Genomic DNA, 25635 nt, shown 5'->3' on the forward strand with positions numbered 1-25635 from the left:
CCGCCCAAGGGTTCCTGGACATTTGGCAAAATCAGAAGACATTTTTGGTTGTTGTAACTGGGAAGAGGGCTGCTACTTGCTTCTAGTGGGTACAGACCAGGGATGCTGCTAGACATCCTTCATGCTCAGAAAATTCCTCTACAACAGAGTTATTCAGCCCGCAATGACCGCTGTTGAAGTTGACAAACCTTGCTCTCAAGCAAACTGGTTCAAATTCGACAATACATTAAAAAATCTCTTCACTACAGTCAAGTGGATTTTATTTCAGAGATGCAAGGGTGGCTTAATATTCACAAACAATAAAGGTGATACATCACATCAACAAGAGAGAGGATAAAAACCCTATGATCATTTCAATAGGTGCAGAAAAAGCATTTGACGAAGTACAACATCGATTCGTGATAAAAATCCTCAACCAAGTAGGTTTAGAGGGAACATACCTCAACATAATAGAGGCCACATATGAAAAACCCATAACTATCATACTCAGCAGTGAAAAACTGAGAGCTTTTCCCCTAAGATCAGGAATAAGACAACGGTATCCACTCTCACCACTTTTATTCAACATAGTACTTACTGGAAGTCCTGGCCACAGAATCAGACAACAAAAAGAAACAAAAGGCATCCAAATTGAAAAGGAAGAAGTAAAACTTTCATTATCTGAAGATGTCATGACACTATATATAGAAAACTCTAAAGACTCCACCAAAAAGTTAGCAGAACTGATCGATGAATTCAGTAAGGTCGCAGGGTACAAGATCAATATACAGAAATCTCTTGACAAAAAAAAAAAAAAATAATAAATTTCTTGTATTTCTTTTTTTTTTTAATGTTTATTTATTTTTGAGACAGAGAAAGACAGAGTATGAACAGGGGAGGGTCAGGGAGAGGGAGACACAGAATCTGAAGGAGGCTCCAGGCTCCGAGCTGTCAGCACAGAGCCCGACGCGGGGCTCAAATTCACAGGCTGTGAGATCATGACCTGAGCCGTAGTTGGATGCCCAACCAACTGAGCCACCCAGGTGCCCCTAAATCTCTTTTATTTCTATACATCATTAATGAAGCAGCAGAAAAAGACATTAAGAAAACAATCCCATTTACAATTAGGCTCCCAAATAATTAAAATACCGAAGAATAAACTTACCCAAGGAGGTAAAAGACCTGTACCCTGAAAATTACAAAATGTTGATAAAAGTAATTGAAGATGAGGTCAGAGACTAGGGCCAAAAGTGGCCCTACCAGGGTCCTCCCTGAGTTTTGGGGAGGTAAGTTCCCAGAGAATGGAGCTCTGTGTGATGGCAGACTAGGCAGGAGATGCCATGGACCCTGCCTTTGGGGAGGGCCCTGGCAGATGCCTCCTTAGCTGGAGCTTGGAAAAGACTCACTGCCAGTGAAGTGAGGTACCCACCACGGGGGGGGGGCGCTTATAACCCAACTCAGAATACTATACCCTGCCCTGAAAGGAAGAAGGAAGGAGGGAAGGAAGAACGCAGGAACAAAGGGTGGGAAGGAGGGAGAAAGAAATTGAAGAGGACACAAACAGATGGAAAGATATTCCATGCTCATGGATTAGAAGAACCAATATTGTTAAAATTTCCATACTACCCAAAGCAATATACAGATTTAATGCAATCCCTATCAAAATATCAACAATATTTTTCACAGAACTAGAATGATCATAAAATTTGTATAGAACCATAGAAGACCAAGAAGAGCCAGAGCAATCTTGAAAAAAGAAGAAAACTGGAGGTATCAGGATCCCAGATTTCAAGATCTACTACAAAGCTGTAGTAATCAAAACAGCATGGTATTGGCACACACAAAAATAGACACATAGATTAACGGAACAGAATAGAGAGCCTAGAAATGAACCCATGCGTATATGATTAATTAATCTATGACAAAAGAGGCAAGAATATGCAATGGGAAAAAGGCAGTCTGTCCAACAAATGGCATTGGGAAAACTGGACAGTGACACGCGAAAGAATGAAAGTGGACCACTTTCTCACACCATACACAAGAAGAAATTCAAAATGGACTAAAGATTTACATGTGAGACTAGAAACTCTAAGGATCCAAGAAGACAGCATAGGCAGTAATTTCTCTGACATCGGCTATAACAATTTTTTTTCCAGGTGAGTATCCTGAGGCAAGGGAAACAAAAACAAAAATAAACTATTGGGACTACATCAAATAAAAAGCTTCTACACAGCAAAGGAGACAACAAAACTAAAAGACAACCTACTGAATGGGAGAAGATATTTGCAAAAGGCATATCTTATAAAAGGTTAGCATCCAAAATATATAAATGACTTTTAACATTCAAAACTAACCCCCCCCCCCACCAAATAACCCAATTAAAAATTGGCAGAAGAAATGAACAGGTATTTCTCCAAAGAAGACATACAGATAGCCAACAGACACATGAAAAGATGCTCAGTATTGCTCATTATCAGGGAAATGCAAATCAACATTACAATGAAATATCACCTTACACCTGTCAGAATGGCTAAAATCAACAGCACAAGAAACAGTAAGCATTGGCGAAGATGTGGAGAAAGGGCAACACCTATGCACAGTTGGTGGGAATGCAAATTGGTGGAGCCACTATGCAAAACAGCATGGAGTTTCCTCAAAAAATTAAAAATAGAGTTACCGCATGATCCAGTAATTCCACTACTGGGTATTTACCCCCAAAAATGAAGACACTGATTTCAGAAGACACATGCACCCTTATGTTTATTGCGGCATTATTTACAATAGCTAAGATATGGAAGCAGCCCAAGTGTCTGTTGATAGATGAATGGATAAAGAAGATGTGGAATATATATGCAAGGGAATATTACTCAGACATAAAAAAAAGAATGACATCTTGCCATTGACAACAACACGGACGCATCTAGAGGCTGTAATGCTAAGTGAAATAAGTCAGAGAAAGACAAATACCATGGGATCTCACTCATATGTGGAATTTAAGAACCACGACAAATGAACAAAGAAAAAAAGAGACAAACCTGAAAGCAGACTCTTAACTATAGAGAACAAACTGATGGCTACCAGGGGAGAGGTGGGTGGGGGGATGGGCAAAATAGGTGAAGAAGATTCAAAGTCCACTTGCCATGATCAGCACTGAGTATAGAATTGTTGAATCCCTGTATCACACATCTGGAATAATACTGTATGTTAATGATACTGGAATTAAACTTTAAAACAAAATAAACCAAACTGGTTCAAGCTGAAGATCCTTCAACCTCAATTTAACATATTGATAACTTAAATACCTCGATGGCACATTTTCAAATGAATTTTACTGCTTCCGAAATTATTATTTGAAAACGCTGTTTAGAATTCAGGTTCCATAAAACGTAAGCTGCCTACACCTGAGAACCCACAGGTGGGGCCCATGTGGGAAAGTAGCACGCTAGAGCCAGGCTCAATAAGATGTAGCAGTAAAAAAAAAAAAAAAGAAAAAAAGTGTAGATATTTGAATCAAATCAAGAGTGAGGCCAATTCTCAAAAGTACACTGTGCTTCTACTGAAGAAATTTCTAAATTTGTAAATGCACAGAAGGCAAAAGAATGGAATGGGTTGAGACCTTGCTGCTCATACTTATAAAGTCTATCAAACTGTTCTGTTTCTGTAAAGACGAAGACCCCAAACACCCAGAACAAATATTTCCCCATGGAATGGTAACCATTAGCAACTACATCCTGTTGCTAGGCAAGTTCAGGTCAGCTCGGGGAGTGAATGAGCAGCCTCCAGTCACAAGAGGCATGATGTCTCTGCGTGACCTGTGGAGCATATTTCAGCAGCTACTGTTTTGTTACTGCATAGGTGAGGCGAATAGGTTTGTTCGAGGTCCCCGTTTGATTACACTCACCCACGCTTTCAAATATGAGCTGACCTGGAGGACCGTCGAAGGTTGTTTTTACCACCTTTGTTGGATGAAACTAAATTGGAGTGCTGAATTTAAAGCATTAATGAGAAATGTCTTTTTATTTATCAAGCAGGAAGAAGTACTTTTAAAAATACAGAGACACTTGGGAAGTCAGCATTAAAAAGGGTAAGAAAGTCACATGGGGGCGCCTGGGTGACTCAGTCGGTTGAGCGTCCGACTTTGACTCAGGTCATGATCTCAGTTCTTTAGTTGGAGCCCAACGTCAGGCTCTGCGTTGACAGCTCAGAGCCTGGAGCCTGCTTCACATTCTGCGTCTCCCTGTCTCTCTGCTCCTCCCCTGCTCACACGCTGTTTCTCTCTCAAAAATAAATAAAGATTAAAAAAGAAAGTCATACATAGAGCTCCTAAGGCAAACTCTGATTTGGATGATCGATAATAGTTTAACTGGTGGACAATATTTTAATAGCAGGGACCAAGCTGAGAATAAGCCTGTATATAATACTGTCTATATTTATGTTACTAATTGTGAAGCTATTTTGAAGTAATGTGATAGGCTGATCCAGATTGCCACAGGACCGACATACCTAACTTACTTTCACTGCTCACCTTCCCACAAAATCTAGGCTTTAGCAGAGTATTAATATTCCCAGGGTATACCACATGCTCTATACCATGGTTCTATATATATTGTTTCTTCTTTTGATCGACCAATTCTATTTATTATTTAGAATATATCATTTTCAAAAAATGTTTGAGAGGGGGAGACAGAGATAGAGAACAAGTCATGGAGGGGGCAAGAGGGAGGGAGAGAGAGAATCCTAAGCAAGCTCCCCGCTGTGCATAGGGTTCAATCCCATGACTGCAAGACAATGACCTGAACCAATACGAAGTGTTGCACACTCAACCAATTGAGCCACCCCAGTGCCACTAGAATATATCTTATTAAACTAAATGTAATGAATTAAAATGTGAAGTAAAATGTAATTCCAAAGAAAGTTCTCTGGAAATCCTAATTTAAACTTTTTTTAAATGTTTATCTATTTTCCAGAGATAGAGAGAGACAGAGACAGAATGCAAGTGGGGGGTGGGCAGAGAGAGACCAGAGATACAGGATCTGAAGCAGGTTCCAGGCTCTGAACTGTCAGCACAGAGACGGATATGGGGCTTGAAGCCACCCAACTGTGAGATTGCAACCTGAGTTGAAGTCAAAGGCTTAACCTACTGAGCCACCCAGGCACCCCTGGAAATCCTAATTTTAAATGCTTTAACTCAGGAGTCCTCATTTTTGGTTCCACAACTGCGGTCATCATTTTGTCTTCTTTGAATACTAAATCTCCTCTAGAATATGGACTATCCCTCTGTCTTTTTAACAGCAGTGCCTCGGATATATACAATATACAAGGGTCTCATTTAATATGCCTGTTGGATATATTAGTTAACAGATAAGTATATAATTATTTATTGCACATCTTAAAATATGTTTATTTGTGAGAAAGAGAGAGAGGCGCAGAGAAAGAGAGAGAGTGAGAATTCCATGCAGGGCTGTATCATCAGAACACAGTCTGATTTGAGGCTCCAACTTATGTGAGATCACGACCTGAGCCAGGACCAAGAGTCCGATGCTTAACCGACTGAGCCACCCAGGTGCCCCTGTTTATGATATTAAACAAAGCTTGCATATCCTACATACACCCAACTTGGTTGAGGAATAAATTTATTGCTTGATTTTATGAGCTCAAGTTTTGTTAAGGATTTTGATACTTATATTCATGAATAAAGTTGGCCTATAATTTTCTTGTCTAGCAATGTCTTTGTTTGATTTTAATACCAAAGTTACACTGTCCTTATGGAATTAATTAGGAAGGCTTCCTACTGTTATGAGCAAGACTGTAAAAAATTGGGATAATCTTTTCACAGAAAGTTTGGAAAATGCTTCTCCAACATCGTCTAGGCCTCTATTTTTTTTTTTTTTTTTCCTGTCTGGAAGGAGGTTAAACCCTCGCTACAGGTCTGTGATAGTCATGAGATTCCTGAGGATGTTATTTCTTCTTTAGTCAGTTTCAGCAAGTTGTGTTTTTCTAGAAATCTATGTCATCTTAGGTTTCCATGACTTTCCAGTGAGAACTATATTTCAGTAGAAACAGATAGCCCTGTTTGATGAGAGAACATTTTTTATGAGAGATTTCCATTTAATGTATATGGAAGGAATAATATAGTAGTTAAAAGATACAACATATTTGTTGCCTATAATGACATAAGTGTCTTAAGAGAAATTCACTGATGGATGAAACCATTAGATTAAAATTTGAGACAAAAGTTTAAAATGTAGGGATTGGGCTGTCACAGCAGGAGCCCAATATTACATGCCTCGTTATGAGATCCAAGATAAAGCATATATACCACTTTTTCTGTTCTTGCCCCCATTGTTTTTAACCTAAATCTAACCAAGATCTTAGAGCTATATTCCACTTATGGAAAGGCAGAGATTGAGTAACAGGTTAAATGACACCATTAAGAGAGCAAACACCTTAATTCAAATGTGAGAAATTCTATAGGACATGGACTAAAATTCTGCAAAATTGGTGAGATAAACAAAAGTGGATCTAGATTAAAAGAGATTTATGACCCCCCCCCAATTTAATGTATGGGTGTAGTTTATACTGTACTTTGAGAACAGTTTTAAGGAAACTGAAAAATATATATATAAATTGCAGAATAGGAGTTGGAAGACACCAAACAATTTATTAATTTTGCTTTATGTGATAGCAATATTGCAGCTATTTATACAGTTTTAGAGAAGAGGTATGTTGGGGTAAAATGATAGGATACCCAAAATGTTCTTTAAAGGTAGTCTACAAAGAATGAAATAAAAATGAGGATAATGAGGTAAGTCAAATTTGAATGATGTACGTATAAGGCTTTATTATGGCAGTCTCTCTACTCTTGGCTATGTTTAGACTTTTAAATTTTTAAAGTATTAGAATACAGTTGATAGCCCTTTCTATTTTACCTGTAATTATAGCACCTAGTCTCAGTTTAGAGTATTTAGGGCTACATATTTCCCTTTAAAATGCCTCTTTTATTCCATTCCACAGATTAACCCATGGAATATGTAGCAGTATCTTTTTTGTTTCTGTGTATTATTTTCATATTAAGCTACAGTTGTTGACTCTATGTATTCATTAAATTTGCTTACTTTCCCCACACTCTGCCAGAACTCTCTGTATGTCATTTATATCAATTTTTAAGTGTGCTGCTCTGATTCCCTATATTCTTAGTAATTTTAGATCTGCTTGTCTATCAAGAATCAAGATAAGTATGTTGCTATCACTATGATGGTGCAAATTTATCCATTTCTTTTATGTATTTGAGCTATTTTATTGGCTGTAAACCATGTTTAAAATTAGTATGTATTTCTGGTAAAGTGAAATTTTATCATGATGCCATAACCATGAGAGCCTATCTTTTTTTTATCCTAAACCTATTTCGTCTAATACTAATTTGTGTTCTCTAAGTTAGCATTTCTCTAAGTTAACATTTACCTGATCTACGTTATTTTCCAAACTTTTCTTCATTTTGTGTGTCCTTAGGCGTTAAATATGCTCACGTGAGCACCCGTATCAGGTAAGTTTAACTCATGGATAGTTACTGTAATTTATATACTAATGAACCAGACTTTTGAATTTGGATGCTTGAGTTGGTTAATCCCCACTGATTTTCTCATGCCCTTACACTCTATCCTGATTTTAGTCTTCAGGGACCTAGACTGGAGGTCTGAGTTTACGCAGGTATATCATCAAGAACGTCTTTGTCTTCAGGTTAAATGAGAAGCAGTAGATGAACTCCTAAGATTCTTAGGAGTCCCCCCACCCCTCCGCCCCCACAGCTTTGGCTTGCTGCTTCTTGCCTCAGGTCAAAGCTGCTTCCTTTTCACACCAGTTCCTAACAGACTCATCTTTACCCCATGGATTTCTCACAGTTCTGTGTATTTCACTGCGTGTTCCTCAACTTAATCTTAAAGGAGAAAGGCAGTTGTTCTGCTACGTCACCATCTTGACATATTGTAAGAAGTATGTTCAGCCTCACCGACAGTCACGGAAATTAAAATATAAAAAGTAACAAAGCCCCATTGTCACCTACCACCCCGGCAAATGTTATTTTAAAATAAAGATTCCCAAAGTTAACAGAGGTTTGCTAAAACGGGCTCTGTTTTCAAGACTACTGGTGAGGTCTAGGAAGGTACCATCTATCTTGAAATATGTATCAAAAGTCTTGCAGCCCATAAAGTCTTTCATACAGCCACTCTACATTTACATTTAACTACAAAAATATCTATTGCTGTATTATTTACGATAATAAAAAACTGAAAGCAACTTCAACTTTTAACACTTGGGGATTTATTACCTACTTATGCTGTGTCCAGAAAGTAGAATACTCTGCAGCCATTTAAAAGAATTTTTAAAGACCACATATAAAATATAGAGCATATTAAAATATTAAGGGTTTATATCTGGGTAATAGAAATATGAATGATTTAAGTTTTCTTCTTATTACTTACCCAAGTTCACTAAGTATTTCCTAGTGAATATGTGTTAGTACATTGTTTTAAGAAAATTACCTCCCATACATCACTTATCCTGAAAACCCCTCTACCCACAGATGATAGAACGTAATCAACTATTTGAGCTCATGTGCTAGTGGATTAGCCCTCCAGCATCTTTTGCATTTTGATATTAGCTTTATTGTCCCATCAAAAGTCCAAGCTATGGAAATGGTAGACATACCAGGAGCTTTCAGAAAATAGAATAGCCCTCACATTCCCGAATCATTCTATACTCTTGTACCATCTTTCTATTTGGAGGTAACACACACACACACACACACACACACACACACACACTCAATCTCTCTCAAAATTTGCGTACAACATCCTGGGACACACTGGCTGTTAACTAGGTACCAGAGAGTATCAGAAAGTAGCACTGCTCAAATAAACACTGAAGCATATATCCTATATGGTTCCTGTCATGACAGCCTGTTAAGTTATACATACCTTTCTAAGAATCAGGCATTCAGTCATTACTGTTTTCTAAAAGCAGAGGTTCTTAAACAGGATTCACTAGATCCCCTTACTAGGTCCATAGGGCATCAAAATATTCAGACTATTAAAATTAAAGGTTAACTAATAAGTTTGGGCTGTGACAACACTGTGTAATCTTCTACCTTAAATATATCAATCTTCTTCACTAAGAAAAAACATTTTTTTTTTTTTAAAAGGTAACAAGGGGCGCCTGGGTGGCTCAGTCAGTTAAGCATCCAGTTTCAGCTCAGGTCATGATCTCATGGTCCGTGAGTTCGAGCCCCATGTTGGGCTCTGTGCTGACAGCTTGGAGCCTGCTTCAGATTCTGTGTCTCCTTCTCGCTCTACCCCTTCCCGACCTGCACTCTGTCTCTCTGCCTCTCTCTCAAAAATAAATAAACATTAAACAATTAAAAACAAAAGATAACTTGGGACAATCCAAGAAGAATTTAGATTAACTTAGTCACTTGGTGTGGTTTATCTACTACAGAGAACTGCAATCTATTTTGTGTTCCCATTCATGGAAATATAGCTGAATCCCAAACCCGAGACGTAATGGAAATCATTAAGGAAAACAAGTAAACAAACAAACAAAACAGCCTAAGAGATGCAGAAGGTTGATCCATCCAGGTTTTTTGTTTATTTATTTGTTTATTTGTTTTTTTTCCTCCATGGCCACCACCCTTAGTCAGGACACCATCATTTCTGGGTAAGACACTATAATGAATGTTTTAGGACCTCCTTGAAATCTTGTTACCCTACACCTCATCCTTTACAAGCCAGTCATATTTACTCCTTGGAAATCCAACTCTGATCATGTCATTCCTCAGTTTAAAATCCTTTAGTGACCACTCATCACCTTGGGTTAAAATACATATTGCTCAAGAGGTCTTAACAAAACTTTGTCTCCAAGATCTGACTTAATGCCTTCTTTTCCACAGTCAATTTACTCCATTTGGCCCATACCAGACTTCCTATTTAGTTCCCTTATTTTTAAGTAAGGGAATCCATCTCTTAGCATGCACCATAAAATAAGGAAAGTAAGCTATAAATGGCAGAGAAATATAAAATTTTGTAAATAATCTGTAGAGAATAGAGCTTTTGGCTCACTTGGACAGACAGACAGTATCTATTCTGTCAAGTGAGGGATAGTGAGTTGAACAGCAGATTGGTACCACACACTTCATGGTCAGTCCTTTACCTGTCATCATGCCTTCATCACGAGGCTTTGGCCAGCTAGAATCAGTCTTCAAAGCATCATGATTTCAGTTTGCAGAAAAAGGAGTAAGCACCCTGATATACTGTTTGTCCCCCAGAGCAGACACGTTACTAGGCACATAATAGACGCTCAATATTTCTCAACAAATGGTTAAACAACCTGAAGGATATTAGACACTGGAATTTAAAGATACCGAGTAGGATTTTGTCACCAATCTTATTAGACTGACACAGTATAGCTAGAGGGTTGGTATGTAATATAAAAGGTTTTATTGTGTGCTGTCATTTCAACAAAGTGTGACTTATATAACATTGTTTTTGTAACCAGTATTATTTTCCTTACATGTGATTATGCTTTTAATTAATAATTGGTAACAGTTAATGAACCACTTTTCCTAGACATAAAGGTAACTGATACAGTTATAAAAATTACTCAGAAATGGCAGTTAGTTGTGTGAAGTTATTCTAACACTGTGCTTTCCACCCGTCTTGTCGCACAAATGTGCCCACATTCAGTGGTTAACCACATTGAACGGAGGAGCATACGGCAGCAACCGAATGGTAGTTCATCATCTATGTGGTCAAAACTTTTGTCGAACGTTACACCTAACAGCTGTGGGTTTTTACAGACAGTCTTTAAAGTACAATTGTATTTTCTTACATTGGCAATCCCCGTCTGTTCGTAGACTGTAAACTTGACTCCAAGTGTGTCTGAGAAGCCCTCTTTCCTTCTAACCCAGTACTTACACCATTACAGAATCACTTGCAACTTAAACACACCAGTGTAGTTTTCTTTCTCCTTCATTAGTTTCTCTTAATGTTGCTGGCACTTAGGATGGAACAGGTCTCTTTGCAAAGACTCTTGGGAGGAGTAGAAAAATCACAACGTGACAACTCTAGGCTAATGCGTCCTTCTTTGTGACGTCTTCAAATTAAGCTAATTATCTATGGCACTGAACTTAGAACTTTTGCCGGGATGACTTTCCCCAGAATATTTTAAAGTCCAGTTATCAGGTGAGGGGCAGCAACCACTCTGTGCTCTCCTGCCACAAACAGGCTTTTTCACTCACGAAACTACTCATCAGCCCCAGGGCTGTCCATTTAATTGCTATAGTACAACAATATCGAGTGTTTTTCTGAGCTTCCAAATGTAATAAGTCTGTTTTGAGAAAAATGGGTGGAACTGTTGGTGGCCAGAATGCACTTTCAAGTGCTGCTGTGGGGTATCAGTAGAAAGAGCACTGATCTGTGGGCTGAAGTCAGAAGCCATAGGTTCAAGACCCGTTCTCTCCCTGACTAGTTGTGTGACCTTGAGTGAGCCCTCTGGAGATCTGCAATTGTGTTAGTTTCCCTCACTTCTATGCAAGGATGGCAATGGATGATCTGTAAAGCCTTTTCTAGCTCTCAGGTTTTTTTAATGCTCTATTTAGTTTAGAAATAGAGGACTTGCTTTTGGTTTATAATCTGACCTGGTGCTTTAAACCTTTTTGCCTTGCAGCTGACTCTCTATAAAGTTAAATGTTCATTCTCACGTATGCCATGGTTTATTAGAAATGAGTGTCAGGAAATGTGGAGAATCCTATATTTAACATCTCAGAATTGGATACTAGTTTGATATAAATAGCAAGTTGTTATCTGAGTAGATTACAATGGATTTACTATCAAGTAAATTAAATCACTGGGGACAGATGTGTTTTTAGAATTGTCTGAGACAATCAATCTGTGAGTAGAAAATTTTTGGTACCTGCCAAGCTGTCCTGTATAATTCAAAGATATGTCACCCAAGCACTTCCCTTTCTGTAGCCAATAGAGAGTGTTAGCAGGAAAGAAATGATCAGAGAGGGGACAAGTGTAGAATAGCATACTATAGGCTTTCTGGTAGTTATGCAGCATTTGGAAGAATGAGTAAGAGTGAGTAGAAAAGCTAAATAGGAGGCAACATGACAAATAACAAAAGGTGCAGGAGGCAAATATTATAAATAATTATAAAGTAATGCTGTGTGGCTGTTTGATTTTATGCAAAGAGAAACAGGGAACCAATGGTAGGGGGGGACATGACCAAAGTCATGAACCAGAAAGAGGCCCCGAGCTCATTAGAAGGAAAATGGTGAGGTAGAGAAGGCCTAGGATGAACACATGGCAACTTTCATAGATATAAGAAATAAGGATTATGTATTGGGAAATGGGAAAACCCTTTTTTTTTTTTTTTTGAAATGCTTTCCCAGTGAGAAGCGGATAATTACTACTGTTGGCAATATTTACTGGAGCCATCCCTAAGAGGGTATGTTTGGCAAAGCAGGAGATAGAAAACTTACCAGATAGTAAATACATTGTAGGATTTATGGTTACATTGTTTCCTGTTGCATCTTTGATAAGTTACCACAAACTCAGTGGTTTAAAACCCAAATATAGTATAGTTTTAGAATCAGGAATACAGTTAGAAAGATTATATTCCTTCTGGAAACCAGTGGAGAACCTGTTTCCTGGCATCCTCCAGCACCAAGACCCTGTCTATTCCTTCAATTGAGGCCTCTTTTCCCATCTTAATAGCCAGTTGCAAAACGTCTTTTAATCTCTTTCCTGACTCTGACATTGGGCCCACCCAATCTTCCCATCACAAATCCTTAACCATATCTGCAAAGTTCCTTTTGCCATCACAGAAATTAACGTATTTACAAGTTCCTAGAATTAAGACAAGGGCATCTTTGGAGGCCATTGTTCTGTTGACCATGGGTTCTTGAGTCTCTTGTTGCGTTTACTGAGCTCTGACATCATAGATAAAGAATGACCGTAGACAATAAATAAACCAATGGGAGTGGCTGTATCCTAATAAATCTGTGTTTATAAACACAAACCCTAAGCCAGAACTGTCACATGGACTATAGTTTGCTAATCCCTAGAATTTTTTTTTTTTTTTATAAAGCTCTCATGCTAGGGAATTCAAGCAGGAACAAACTTAATATAGAGAATTAGAGGCTTGCACATACATTAGAAGAGCTACCAGGGATGAAGGGAAGAGGGCTCTGCAGGCTTTCAGGATACCCAGAAGGGCAGAAGCCCCAAGGAAGCAGATGATCCTGGCTGTCTAAAGCACTAGTCTGGGTAATTTTTAGGAGGAAGCCAGGAAGCCCTAGAAGCTCTACCTTTATCATATACCTGCTCTTAGCTGGTACTGAGTGTGGGGAATGTAATTTCCTGGGTTTTAACTTTTTCATGGGAGAGCTTAGAAGACTATGGGTTGTATTCAATTTCATCAGATAATACTGGTGAAGATGGTCAATCTGGTTTAAAAAAAGTGATTTAAAATGAACCTGGAGATTTGCCATGAAAGAACAGATTCACCAGAGAAATATTTGTTGGAAAGTGAACGGTCTTCTTCATGCCAGAGTGATTTCCCAGTTCCACAGTTTGGCTGATTGTTAATAAGCATGTGGAATGTGTCTGTTTTTGCTTGTCTGGTTTTTGTTTTCACCAGCTGGACATAATGCAGCTTGCTAGGACAGCTTTGAGATCACTTGGAGATGGCTCTCAATTCTGCCTCAACCTCTTTCCATCTAAATTACCTTGATCAGTGCCTTAGCATCAGGTTCCTCATCAGTAAAATATTTGTCATACTACCTGTCACATGATTTAGAAAGGAAGAAAATGAAATAGGAGATGTCAAGTGCCTGATAAAAAATGGATGCTAAACACGTAACTATTATTATCTCCCCTTTATTATTTGCTCCTGAGACTGAGTTGCTTAAAGAATTTTAAATAAAGGATGGTTTGCCCATTGAGCGCTGTTACTGGGGAAAACGCCCCAATTTGTCCAAGAACAACTCTGACGCCAACTTTATGAAGCAATGTACCAGTATTATGACTGTGGCAGGTGTTAGTGTAAGGAGAGTGATTTTCTGCCGACCTTTGTACCTCTGACTGTGACTAGGCAATGACAACTAAGACTTAGATGCTCTCAGAGGTTGTGGTCAAAGAAGCTTCCACCTTTTCTCTTCTCTTTCCTTCACAGACTCCCCTTTCCCTTGACAGTTCTTATTCAACCCACCTCATGGAAGAGACTACCTCTCTCTCCTCAGATACAATGGCTCGCCAATCTCTTCTGATACCCACGGGATAAATACAACTGGAGAAGCAGGTCAGGGTGGCTAATGCTATGTACCTGACCATCCTTGAAAGAGAAGGAAATCTCATTTTGGCTTCAAGTCCCTGACACACATTCCGATCAAGCTTTATGATCGAGCTGAAGTCTGACTCCCATTTGATGTAGTTCTCTTGTTCGTATCCTGAGGTCAGAGCTTGGGGTATGGCGAGGAGATAAGGGTTAGGATTTAAGCACCAAATCCTGCTTTGTACCCTGAAGAATTGGCTTGAGACATGTTGTTTCCATTTTTATCTTTGGTTAATAATGAGTTTCATTTAAAAGTTTATTAACACAAACCTAAAAAAGTATGCTTTACTTTCTACTTATTATTCAAAGATATATAAAAACTTCACCTGCAATAATTGTTTCCTTATATGTTGTGCTACACTAATTTCTTTAAGAAGGTGAGAGCCTTTAATGTGGTAAGTTTTAGTAGAAAATTATAATGACTTAGGAGACGGAGGAAAGGAGGTCTAGCATGCAAAATATGCGTTTATGCATTTTGCTTTTGGGGCACATTACATATCTTGTGTCCACTGAAGTTTCTGCTTTTATTATTATCCTTACTGATGAGAAAAACCGAAGTTATATAACTTGCCCAAGGATCACACAACAGATTTTAACAGTGTCCAGAGAATGAGCCAGAGGCAGAAGCTTAATGAAGAAATACTTAACCTTGCTGTCTGTGGTTCTCATCCTTCATCCGGCTCTTTATCATCGGTTTTGGCCTGGGCACAGAGAGGTCCCTCACACACACACACATGCCTAGGAACTCCAGACAGGCCTCATGCACAGAGGGCCCTGCAGTGAGCTGGAAATCAGCAGTACATCTTGGATGAGAAACCCTCCACTGCCAATCATACCAGAGGCAAGAGCAAGTGAAGAATATGCTGTCAGCTTCTGGCATTTCTCCCTAGAGAGGAAACTGAGTGCTGGTTAATAGAGGCCAAAGGTCTCTGTGGCCTTGGGATGAATTCAGGGGTTCAGTGATTGAGCAGAAGGAGGAGGACCTAGCCTAGGGGATGGTAGTAAAACCTCTCTTATGAAGCAGAAAATCAGCTACAACAACCCACTCATAAGATAAACTGGCATTAATAATAGCTTAGCTGACTGAGTTACCGCGTACGTTTTCTGTGAAACAGAAAGATGAGCTCATCTATGGGCATATCTACAAGTACCTACTGCCGACAGGGGAGTATTTCCAAGACCACCTTTCATTTTCTCATTTGTTTGCCTTTAGTAACTGGCTTAGTATCAGTAAGGACCACCACAAACACAATTGTTGAGAAACATTAAAATTCCCGTTGCTGGGATTTTGGAAGATCTTTTTAACTTTCGCTTCCAAGCACTGAGGTGAAGATATGGTAAGAAGAGTCTTCCCCCAAACTGATATTGAAACTCAATTTGGGGCGCCTGGGTGCTCAGTCGGTTAAGCATCCGACTTCAGCTCAGGTCATGATCTGGCGGTCCGTGAGTTCGAGCCCTGCGTGGAGCTCTGGGCTGATGGCTCAGAGCCTGGAGCCTGCTTCCGGTTCTGTGTCTCCCACTCTCTCTACCCCCTCCCCCGTTCATGCTCTGTCTTGGTCTCAAAAATAAATAAACGTTAAAAAAATTAAAAAAAAAAAAAAAAAAGAAACTCAATTAGTTAGAACACCAAATTAAGCATTAGCAAGTATGAATTCCAGAATCCTAGGGTTGGAACTCTCATTAGCTTTCTATAATTGGAGTCTCCAGTTCCTCATGAGATATGTAGAATGAGTTTGATAATGTTACTGGTGGTTGCAAGGACTGGATTATAAAGTGACTACGTGAACACTGAAAATCTCAAGCACTAGAAGAAGGTAGGTTGTATCGTTCCAGAAATCCAGATCAGCGTGACTTTCACACAACACTGAATCAGGTCAGTCGGTGGTGCGGTTGCTGCAATCCATGGAGGAGTTTTTCTTCCCATGGAGGCTTCCACCTGAGGTTCGCAAACCCCAACATGGCTCGGGAAAGACACTTCTCACATGGATTGAGAATATCTAAAAGGGCCAAGAACGGATACCAAAGCCGACTGCATTTTAATGCACTTGGAGGGAGGTGGATACAGGGTGCCACACGTTATTGTGGTATTAAGCTTGATTTTATTCAACATCTTTATTAATCATCTAGAAGATGAGAAAAATGGCACGTTAATTAAATCTGCAGATGGTGCTAAACAGACATTTCAGAGTTCATTGTGGACAAAGTAACGATATAAAAAGACTGGGTTTAAAAGAAGGCAGAACAAAACACTAATGAGTATTTGTTTTGGTGCCATAAAGGCTCAAAACACACCTAGAGTGGAATATGAAATGCTGCTAAAGGCCCTGAATGAGGCAATAGAAAATAATTAGCATTATTATGGATACAAGTTAAAATATTATTGGCAGCAAAAAAGAGCTGTTTAACTAAATTCCTGTTTTGTTATGTCATCCCTTTGTCTGACATCCAGACTTCATAGATGAGGCATACCAGACACAATGGGGACCTGCACATTGTGATGTGGGACTGGGAATATTTAAGGACTTTATCTGGGTGTCCCTTCAAATATACACTCCAAGATGGAGGTCATCAGCCCAGTTCCCACTGGCTTGCTAGGTCATGGGCCCTTTGTTTTCAAGATCTTGCCCCAGTTTATCCCACAAGAAGCTGCCAGAGTCCTCTTCTTCCGACATTGGTCAACCTGCCATTTCCCTGTCTCATGAGGCAATACCTAAGGACCTTAAATATATTCCTGAATTAATACCCTTCTATTTTTTGCTAGTTTTTTATTTTAAGATAGTCATCAGGTTCTAAACAAATATCTACTCTTTGTTCCTCCAAGTACTTTTTTTAAACCCTTTCATAGGTCATCCCCCTAATTTTCTTCCCATCCCTCTCCATGTATATCAGGCAATGTCCCAATAAGTAGATGACATGCACAAAATAGAATACTTCAAAAAGGGTTTACTTACAAAGAGACTATTTAAAGAGGTATGGATTTCAGGGAACCACACATTCGATGCAGGTACCAAAATTAACTGTTAGGCCCGCTAATTCTGAAGGGATAAGAAATGAATCAACAGTCATGTAAGGGTGACAGCCTTGAGAGAAGAAGTGACATTTGATTCAGGGGCACACAGCCAGCTGGAAACAATTTTGGTGGGATTTAATGAAGGAGATGAATGCCACCCAGGCATTTCCCTCACCAACTCTTAGCTAGGTCATTTTTTTAATTTTTGTGAGTCTAGTGGATGTGGGCGAGTATCCCATTGTGGAGTCTTTTTTTGTTTTTGTTTTTGATTCTGCATCAGTGATTGCTTGAGTGACTTTTCACTCCTATTTTTTCCTGTATGAAATTTTTTTTTTGTATTTTGCCTATTTTAGGAGGGTAATGTTTTTCATTTTCTTATTAATTTGCAGGTGGTCTTTATATGTTCCAGATATGAACATTTTGATTGTTGTGCCACAAACACCTGCTTTTAGGTTGTATATTCAACTTTTTCTTTAAGGTCTTTTTTGAAAATCCTAAGTTCTTAATTTTATTAGAGTAAGCTTTGATTTTTTTCTTCATGACTCACACTGTTCTTGAATAAATCCTCTTTCTCAAAAGCATTATAAGAATACTGTTGATTTTTAAAGATATTTTAAAGTTTTCCCTTTTATATTTAAGTTTTTAATCCACTATATACATGCTCTTCAATCATGTTTTTCTTGGACATTCTTCAATGGAAGTTTATAAATTTTTGTTGAGATTATGATTAAAACTACATTGAATCTTATGATCAAATTGGGAAGAACTGATATATTTAGGATATTCAGTCTGCTTATTCATTAACATTGGTTGCTTCTCTATTTGTTCTTTTAGTTCTCTCAACAAAGCATTATACTTTTCTCCATTAAAGGTCTTAAAATCCTATTAGATTTCTAGGTGTTTTTTTTTTTAATACAGACATAGTTATACTGTTCTAAGAGTTTTTTAAAGGCTGAATTTACGTTTGTTTAGCCATTTATCCTGGTGAATAGAAATGTAATGTTTAACTTATTGATCTTTCAGTAAGCAAAAGTGCTTAATAATTTATGGAGTATTTGGAGTTTTGAATGTAGACAAAACATCTGTGAATATTAGTTTTGTTCATTACATTTCAATCCTATCTTTGCTTTTTTTTTTTTTTTTTTTTTTTTTGGTCTGGTGATGCTGTTAGGAGCTTTAGTATTGGATACATGGGGCAATTATGGCCACACTTATCCACGTTCCTGGAGAGAAAGGGAATGTTTCTAACACTTCACCATTGGGCAGAATGTGTACTGTAAATAAGCATAATATTTTGAAATTATAATTTTGTAACTCCTCTAGATTATTTGTGCCAATTCAGGAATCTATCTTGTTGAAAAATACTTGACTATTACCGGTGCAGAAGTCGACACTACAGAGGCCTAAAGTTAAGTTTATGAAGATCTAATATTCAAACAGATTTAGAAGAAAACTGGAAAAACAGAATATTTAAGTCCATCTTAAGTCCAATATTTAAGTCCATCTTCTCTCTTCAGCTCTCTCCCACCTCATGGACTTTATCTCCCAAGGTCCTAACCTAGCTCACTCCATTGTTGTTACTCAACCTGAAGAACAGAGTTGCCACTGTTTGAATTGTTTGATATGCTAAAGATTAGGGGAACAAAAGATAACAGGTTTGATGGTAAAACCTTAGGAGTACACTTTTAATATGTTTAAGCAAAACTGCTTATTAAGTATCTATCTGGTAGTATCTAATAGGCAGCCAACAGAAGAGTCTGGAGCTGAGAGGAGGCCCAGCCTAGTGACAGAAATCTGGAAGACATTAGTATGTAAAGATAGCAGGTAAAGTCACGAGATAGCATGCGATCACCAAGGGCTAAGTGAAGACAGAGTTGAAGGGATCAGGGACTCAGCAGTTCATGTTTGCTTTTATTTCCCTTGCCTCTGGAGACATGTTTAGTAAGAAGTTGCTGAGGCCAAGGTCAAAGAGGTTGTCCTTGTTTTCTTCTCTAGGATTTTGATGGTTCTCCGTCTCACATTTAGGTCTTTCATCAGAGAAAGAGGAGCATTTTTGCACTGCTGGTGAGAATGCAAACTGGTGCAGCCACTCTGGTCAACAGTATGGAGTTTCCTCAAAAAATTAAAAATCCATCTACCCTATGACCCAGCAGTTGCACCACTAAGTACTTATCCAAAGGATACAAAAATGCTGATTCAAAGGAGAACATCCACCCCGATGTTTATAGCCACATCACCAGCAATAGACAAATTACGGCAAGAGCCCTGATGTCCATTGACTGACATCAATGCATAAAGATGTGATGTCCATTGACTGACATCAGTGGATAAAGGTGTGATTATACAGAACACACGCATGTGTGCGCACGCACACACACACACACACACACACACACACACACACAATGGAATATTACTCAGCAATCAAAAATAATGAAATCTTGTCAATTGCAACACTGTGGATGGAACTAGAATGTATTATGCTAAGGGACATAAGTCAGAGAAAGACAGGTATCATAGGATTTTACTCATATGTGGAATTTAAAAAACAAAACAGATGAACATAGGGGAAGGGAAGGAAAAATAAGATAAAATCAGAGAGGGAGCAAACCATAAAAGGCTGTTAAGTATAAGGAACAAACAGAGGGTTGCTGGAGGGGTGGTGGGGAGGGAGGATGGGTAGATGGGTGATGGGTATTAAGGAGGGCACTTGTTGGGATGAGCACTTAGTGTTCTATGGAAGTAATGAATCACTGTGGTTTACTCCTGAAACAAATACTACACGTATGTTAACAAACCTGAATTTAAATAAATAAATTAGGGGTGCTTGGGTGGCTCATTGGTTAAGCATCAACTCTTGGTTTCAGCTCAGGTCATGGTCTCATGTTTTTGAGTTCAAGCCTTACATTGGGTTCTGTGCCAACAATCCAGAGCCTGCTTTGGATTCTCTCTCCCTCTCTCTCTGCCCCTCCCCTACTTTCTCTCTCTCTCTCTCTCTTTCTCTCTCTCTCTGTCTCTCTCTCTTTCTCTGAATAAACTTAAAAATTTTTTTAAAAATTGGGGCGCCTGAGTGGCTCAGTCGGTTAAGCGTCCAACTTCGGCTCAGGTCATAATCTCGCGGTTTGGGCGTTCAAGTCCAGCGTCCGGCTCTGTGCTGACAGCTGGGAGCCAGGAGTCTGTTTCAGATTCTGTGCCTCCCTCACTCTCTGCCCCTCCCCCACTCACACTCTGTCTCTCAAACATGAATCAACATTAAAAAAATAAAAAATAAATAATTAGTTAGTGAAAAAAAAGAAACGATCAAAGACTGAGGACTGGGAATACATTTTAAAACTTGGTATATGAAATCAAGCCAACAAGAAGACCGAAGAAGAATCATCAGTGAAGGAAGAGAACCTAGAGTTCAAGAAACTTAAGTGCAGTGTGGACACCGTTTCAAGGAGGAGGGTAAAGTCACCTGGGTCAAATGATGCTAATAGTTCAAGTTAGAGCAGAACTGCAAACTTAGCACTGCATTTTGCAACATACAGGTCATTAGTAGCCTTCAAGGTTTGGTGAGATGGTTGATGACAGGTTCAAATGAGAACAGGGAAATAGAACATCATTCCATGCCCAGTTATGTGACCCACGGTTTTCACTTGTCGATATACTATAGCTTCTGCGTGCTTATTCTTTCCCTTTACTTTTTATTATTCAAGTTATAATTAACGAATCAGTGTTATATTAGTTTCATGTGAATGATATAGTGATCCAAAAATTCTATATGTTACTTAGTGCTCATGGCTGAATTTTAACGGCTGAATATTCCTCTTATAGGTGATTGTGCCCTGGTGCGTATAATTTGGAACTTCTCAACAGAATTTTTTTTTCCCTTTTGCTTTAAGTACACTGGTTTATTTTAATCCTCATCCTGAAATTCTATATTTACTTAAATTGTCACAGACAGGCTTTCTGGCTAAAGGATTCGTGTAACATAGGTCATGCAAGTATATATAATGTTATATTTCACAAAAGAATACAAATGGCTAATAGTGAAATTAAAACCATGTTTATCTACTGTCAATCCAATAAATGCAAATTAAATGTTGAGAGGAAATTTAATCAGAATTTTGAGAGCTATTCTAAGACTCCCTGCTTAAGTGAAAGTAGTTTAGAGTCAAATCTCGTTAACATTTTTTTTTTTCTTCACTCTTTCATTCAACATTTTTGAGTGATTGTAATATGCCTGACCCTGGAGAGACAATGACCGGAAGATAAACATAATCCTATTAAACTGCTTGCCTTATATCATCCTGCATTTTCTTAGCTAGCAAACAGTGTATAAAATAATGTTGCCTTTATCTCCTCTTACACCAGTTGATAAGTAGGATTTATGTAATTTTTGGTGTTTAACTGATCTCTTGATGCTGGATAAGGATCATTTATACCAGTGATTTTATAAATATATTTTTATATCTTGACTGAGCTGGGATATTGAGGTTAAGTAGCTTTATCCCTTCTGTTACTACTAATTATTACCCTGTCATTTATATGGATTTTTATATTTTGAGGTCAGGACATGAGGGATGAATGTTAGGGAATCATAAAATGCTCCAGTATGGGGTGTTTGGCTTTTTTTGTTGTTTGGTAACTGGGGATTGGTGTGGTTGGAGAGGGGATTTGTTTATTTAAGACATAGCTAATTAAAGGCAACGTTTCTGGACAATGCTTGAAATGTAGAGTCTACTCCTATAAGTACAGAGACAGAGATTTTAAAAAAAAGCCAGAAAACCAACCCAACAAACCAACAAAAAAACCTCCCAAGATTCTTCAGAGCCAATGGGCCTCTGTCTGTTACAAAAAAAAAAAAAAAAAAGCCTGATGGGTTAAAGATGGAGGACTGTTTGGTGGTTGTAACAAAAACAAATGATACCATCTGGTAAAGACAGGAGGGAGAGAGAGAGAAAGAATACAATATGCACATTTGAAAGGTACAGGAAACAGGAACTCTCTGATACTGGTAGCAGGAACATCAAATGGTACCTTCCTGGAGAGTAATTTGGCAACAAGATTTTAGAGCCTGAAAATGTTCACTTGTAGTAATTTGTCCTGGAAAAATATTTGGAGGTATTCTCAAATATTTATGCATTATGATATTTATTACAGTGTTATTTATAAGAGTTAAGGAGTTGAGAACAATGTAAATGCTCACCAATAGGCATTTGGTAAAATTAATTAAGGTATATCCATGTGATTGATTACTCTGCAGCAGTTTATAATCATATTTTCAAAGACTATTTCATGGCATGGAGAAATACAATATAATGCTAAATTAAAACTGTCAGATACAAACAAACAGCATTAAATAGCTACCACTTATTGAACATTAATTTTGTACTAGGATATGTGTTCAGGGCCTTATAAACACCTCATTTAATAATCCTCTAGCAAATCTTCAAGATAGTTATTGCTATTCTCAATTTATATGTTGTGAATCTAAGGTTAAAGTTAAGCTTCATTTCAAGTCCAATTTGTCCTACTAAATGGAGCAGTTTCAAAAATGCAGACACACTACAGGGGAAAGGTTTCCTAAAAATCTGAAGTTTTATGTGCTTCTAGTTCACAGGAGAGAGCAAGCAGATCATGAAATAAAGGTAAGATTTATGGAGGGTTATATCCTTTAATGTATTTTAAATTAATCTGGTAAATGATGAAGGTATCTTCAAAGTTTTTGAAACAAGGAGTGAACTTACATGACTTTTGCGTTAGAATGATAACTGAAGAATTGCACCAAGGAAGGAATTTTGATTGTGACGATTGTTGAAACATCAGTTGATGAAGGTCTAGTCTGTAGGAAGTCATAGTGAAGATGGAGAGCAGACAGCTTAGAGACACATTGTAGGTGAAGAATTAACCAGACTGTGAGACAGCTAAAAAGTTCTAAGATACAGAAGAGGGAGGAGAAAAGAATGCCCTTACGTTTCCATTATCAGTGGCTGTATATACAGCAATAGCGAATGAAACAGGACAGTTGTGGAAAGTTCATATGTAGGAAGACAGAGCCCGAGTTTGGTTTTGAAGAAGTTTTATGTGAGGAAGCACTTTAAGGAGACAATCCAGAAACAGAAGTTTTTGGAGTTTGGGGGAGAAAACTAAGTTTCCTAAAACTATACTAGAAGGATAGATTTTAGGGTCTTTTGCATAGTTATTTGAAGGCATGAGATTAAATGAGATTTCCAACAGAAAAGATAAAGAACAGGGCTTCTCAAATGAGCATGGATGGGAGTATCCAAATTACCTGGAGAGATTCTCAATTATATATTCAGTCATTGCCCACTCAAGAGATTCGATTATGTCTCTCCCCTTTACAGAGGGCAGGGAGACCGGTTTGAAAAAGTAGGAATGAGCTTCTATATATGTATTTTCAACTGCCAGGCATACTGATAGATGCTTAGTACACATTTATTAAATACATGAAGAATTCATGGAGGCAATTAGAACTCTTGAAGCAATACTCCCTGAATTAAGTGCTGAGGTTAATATAACTCTGATCATGTCCCTAATTGGTGATGGGATATATCACGAAAGATATTTCCTTTTGAAGAGCAATAGGGCCTGAAAGAAATCACTTAGCATGCTTGAACTTACATGTGGTGTGTATTTCAGCATTGTATTTGTAATTAGGTATTGAATCTTTGAATTCATTTTCTTTCAGGAATAGTTTCCAGGCAAACTCATAAGGGCCTGTTTCATCCCAATGTATTCTCAAGTAGTGTATATTTTTCAAAGAAAAGTGACACCAAATCATATTTTGATAAATTGGGGACAGCATATTAAAGCAAAGTAACCATAAAAAGCACACAGAGTGGGTTTAATATATAAGGCTATGTCTGAGCTAAGATAATGAAGGATAGAGAAAAAAAAATGCAAGAGTCCTAATGAGTGAGCTGTTAAGAGAAAAAAGATGGGTGTAAGGTTGGAAATTTCAAGTGGTAGACTAGGTAATGATTTCAGCTCAGAACATCTTGAGTGCTCTTCAGAGAGGTGTCATTTATGGGTATGAAGAAATCAGATGACACCAATCATCTCTTCATATGGAACATTTCAAGATGTGCCCCTTAATTTACAAAGGTTTTTAAACTTGAAAGTGAAACTTTTGTGCGTATGTAGAGGGACAAGAGAAGAGAGAAGAGCAAATACATGGAAGCTTGTTAGCCCCCACATCTTGTCCACTTAAGCTCTTGGTTTTGATGTGTCACGATGTTAATACTCCTGTATTTCCTATATTGTGCGTGTATCAGAGAACTACAGGGAATTATAAGAGCTGTCGTTTCCTTACATTATAGCTTCTGAATATGCCTCTCAGGGAAGAAAGGGACTTGGATGGCAATTCAGTAAAATGTGTGGTGGTGTATTTGACTATTTTAGAAAAAATAAGAATTTTTCCATTGAAAACATTTTAATCTGTTTTAAGTCAGCCAGACTGAAAATGAATACATGTGCAATTAAGTACAGTTTATACTTGAGTTGGTTAGGTGGGCACTGTATTAATCCCATGTAGGACATAAGCGGCTCCCAAAGTTAGAATCTGGAGTAAGAAATGAACTGGCAAGGGTGTCCTTGCAGCATTTTGAGCACCAGTTGATGGAAGAGTATCTGGATTTCAGTGATAATAGAGACGGACAGTTAGAAGACAGAGATGAGACACAGATTAAGGGTAGAATTAACTATACTCAGAGATACCCCTCCCACATTTAGGTTTAGAAACCTACCGCTGCCGCTCAGCCTGTGATACTCTCTCATGTGCACATGAGAGCCAGCATATCCTCAGGTTGGCTGCATAGACGGTCCCTATGTGCCCAGACATATTTCAAAGTCAGACAACACGTTCTCAGAATTGGTCCTCCAATTTTGGAACTTACTCATGAGGGCTAGATTCTAAAGCCAGATATACATACCTGGAAGCCTGCCACCAAAAAGGCTACAAGGTGCACTTTCTTTAGGTTAGGTGGAGGCAAGAAATGTCAAAGCTATGGTTCACATAGAATGAGAAAACCAGTGTTGGAAAAAGTCTTGGAACGAAGACTTTCATTATTTTGCAAGACTCTAGATAGAAGAATAGGTGCTTTTTTTCAAGTATGGGCAGGGCAAGTGAACTTTAGGAGACTGAGGCAGACCCTATATGACGTGCCTTTTTTGATATGCTTTTCCAACTAGTCCTTGACATTTGAGAATGTCTAAAGGTCTTTGACCAGGGTAGCAGACTTTGTCATACTCAGCTT

Source organism: Herpailurus yagouaroundi, unplaced genomic scaffold (genome assembly GCF_014898765.1).
Source record: "Herpailurus yagouaroundi ecotype Mexico unplaced genomic scaffold, PumYag 141, whole genome shotgun sequence".
Lineage (NCBI taxonomy): Eukaryota > Metazoa > Chordata > Mammalia > Carnivora > Felidae > Herpailurus > Herpailurus yagouaroundi.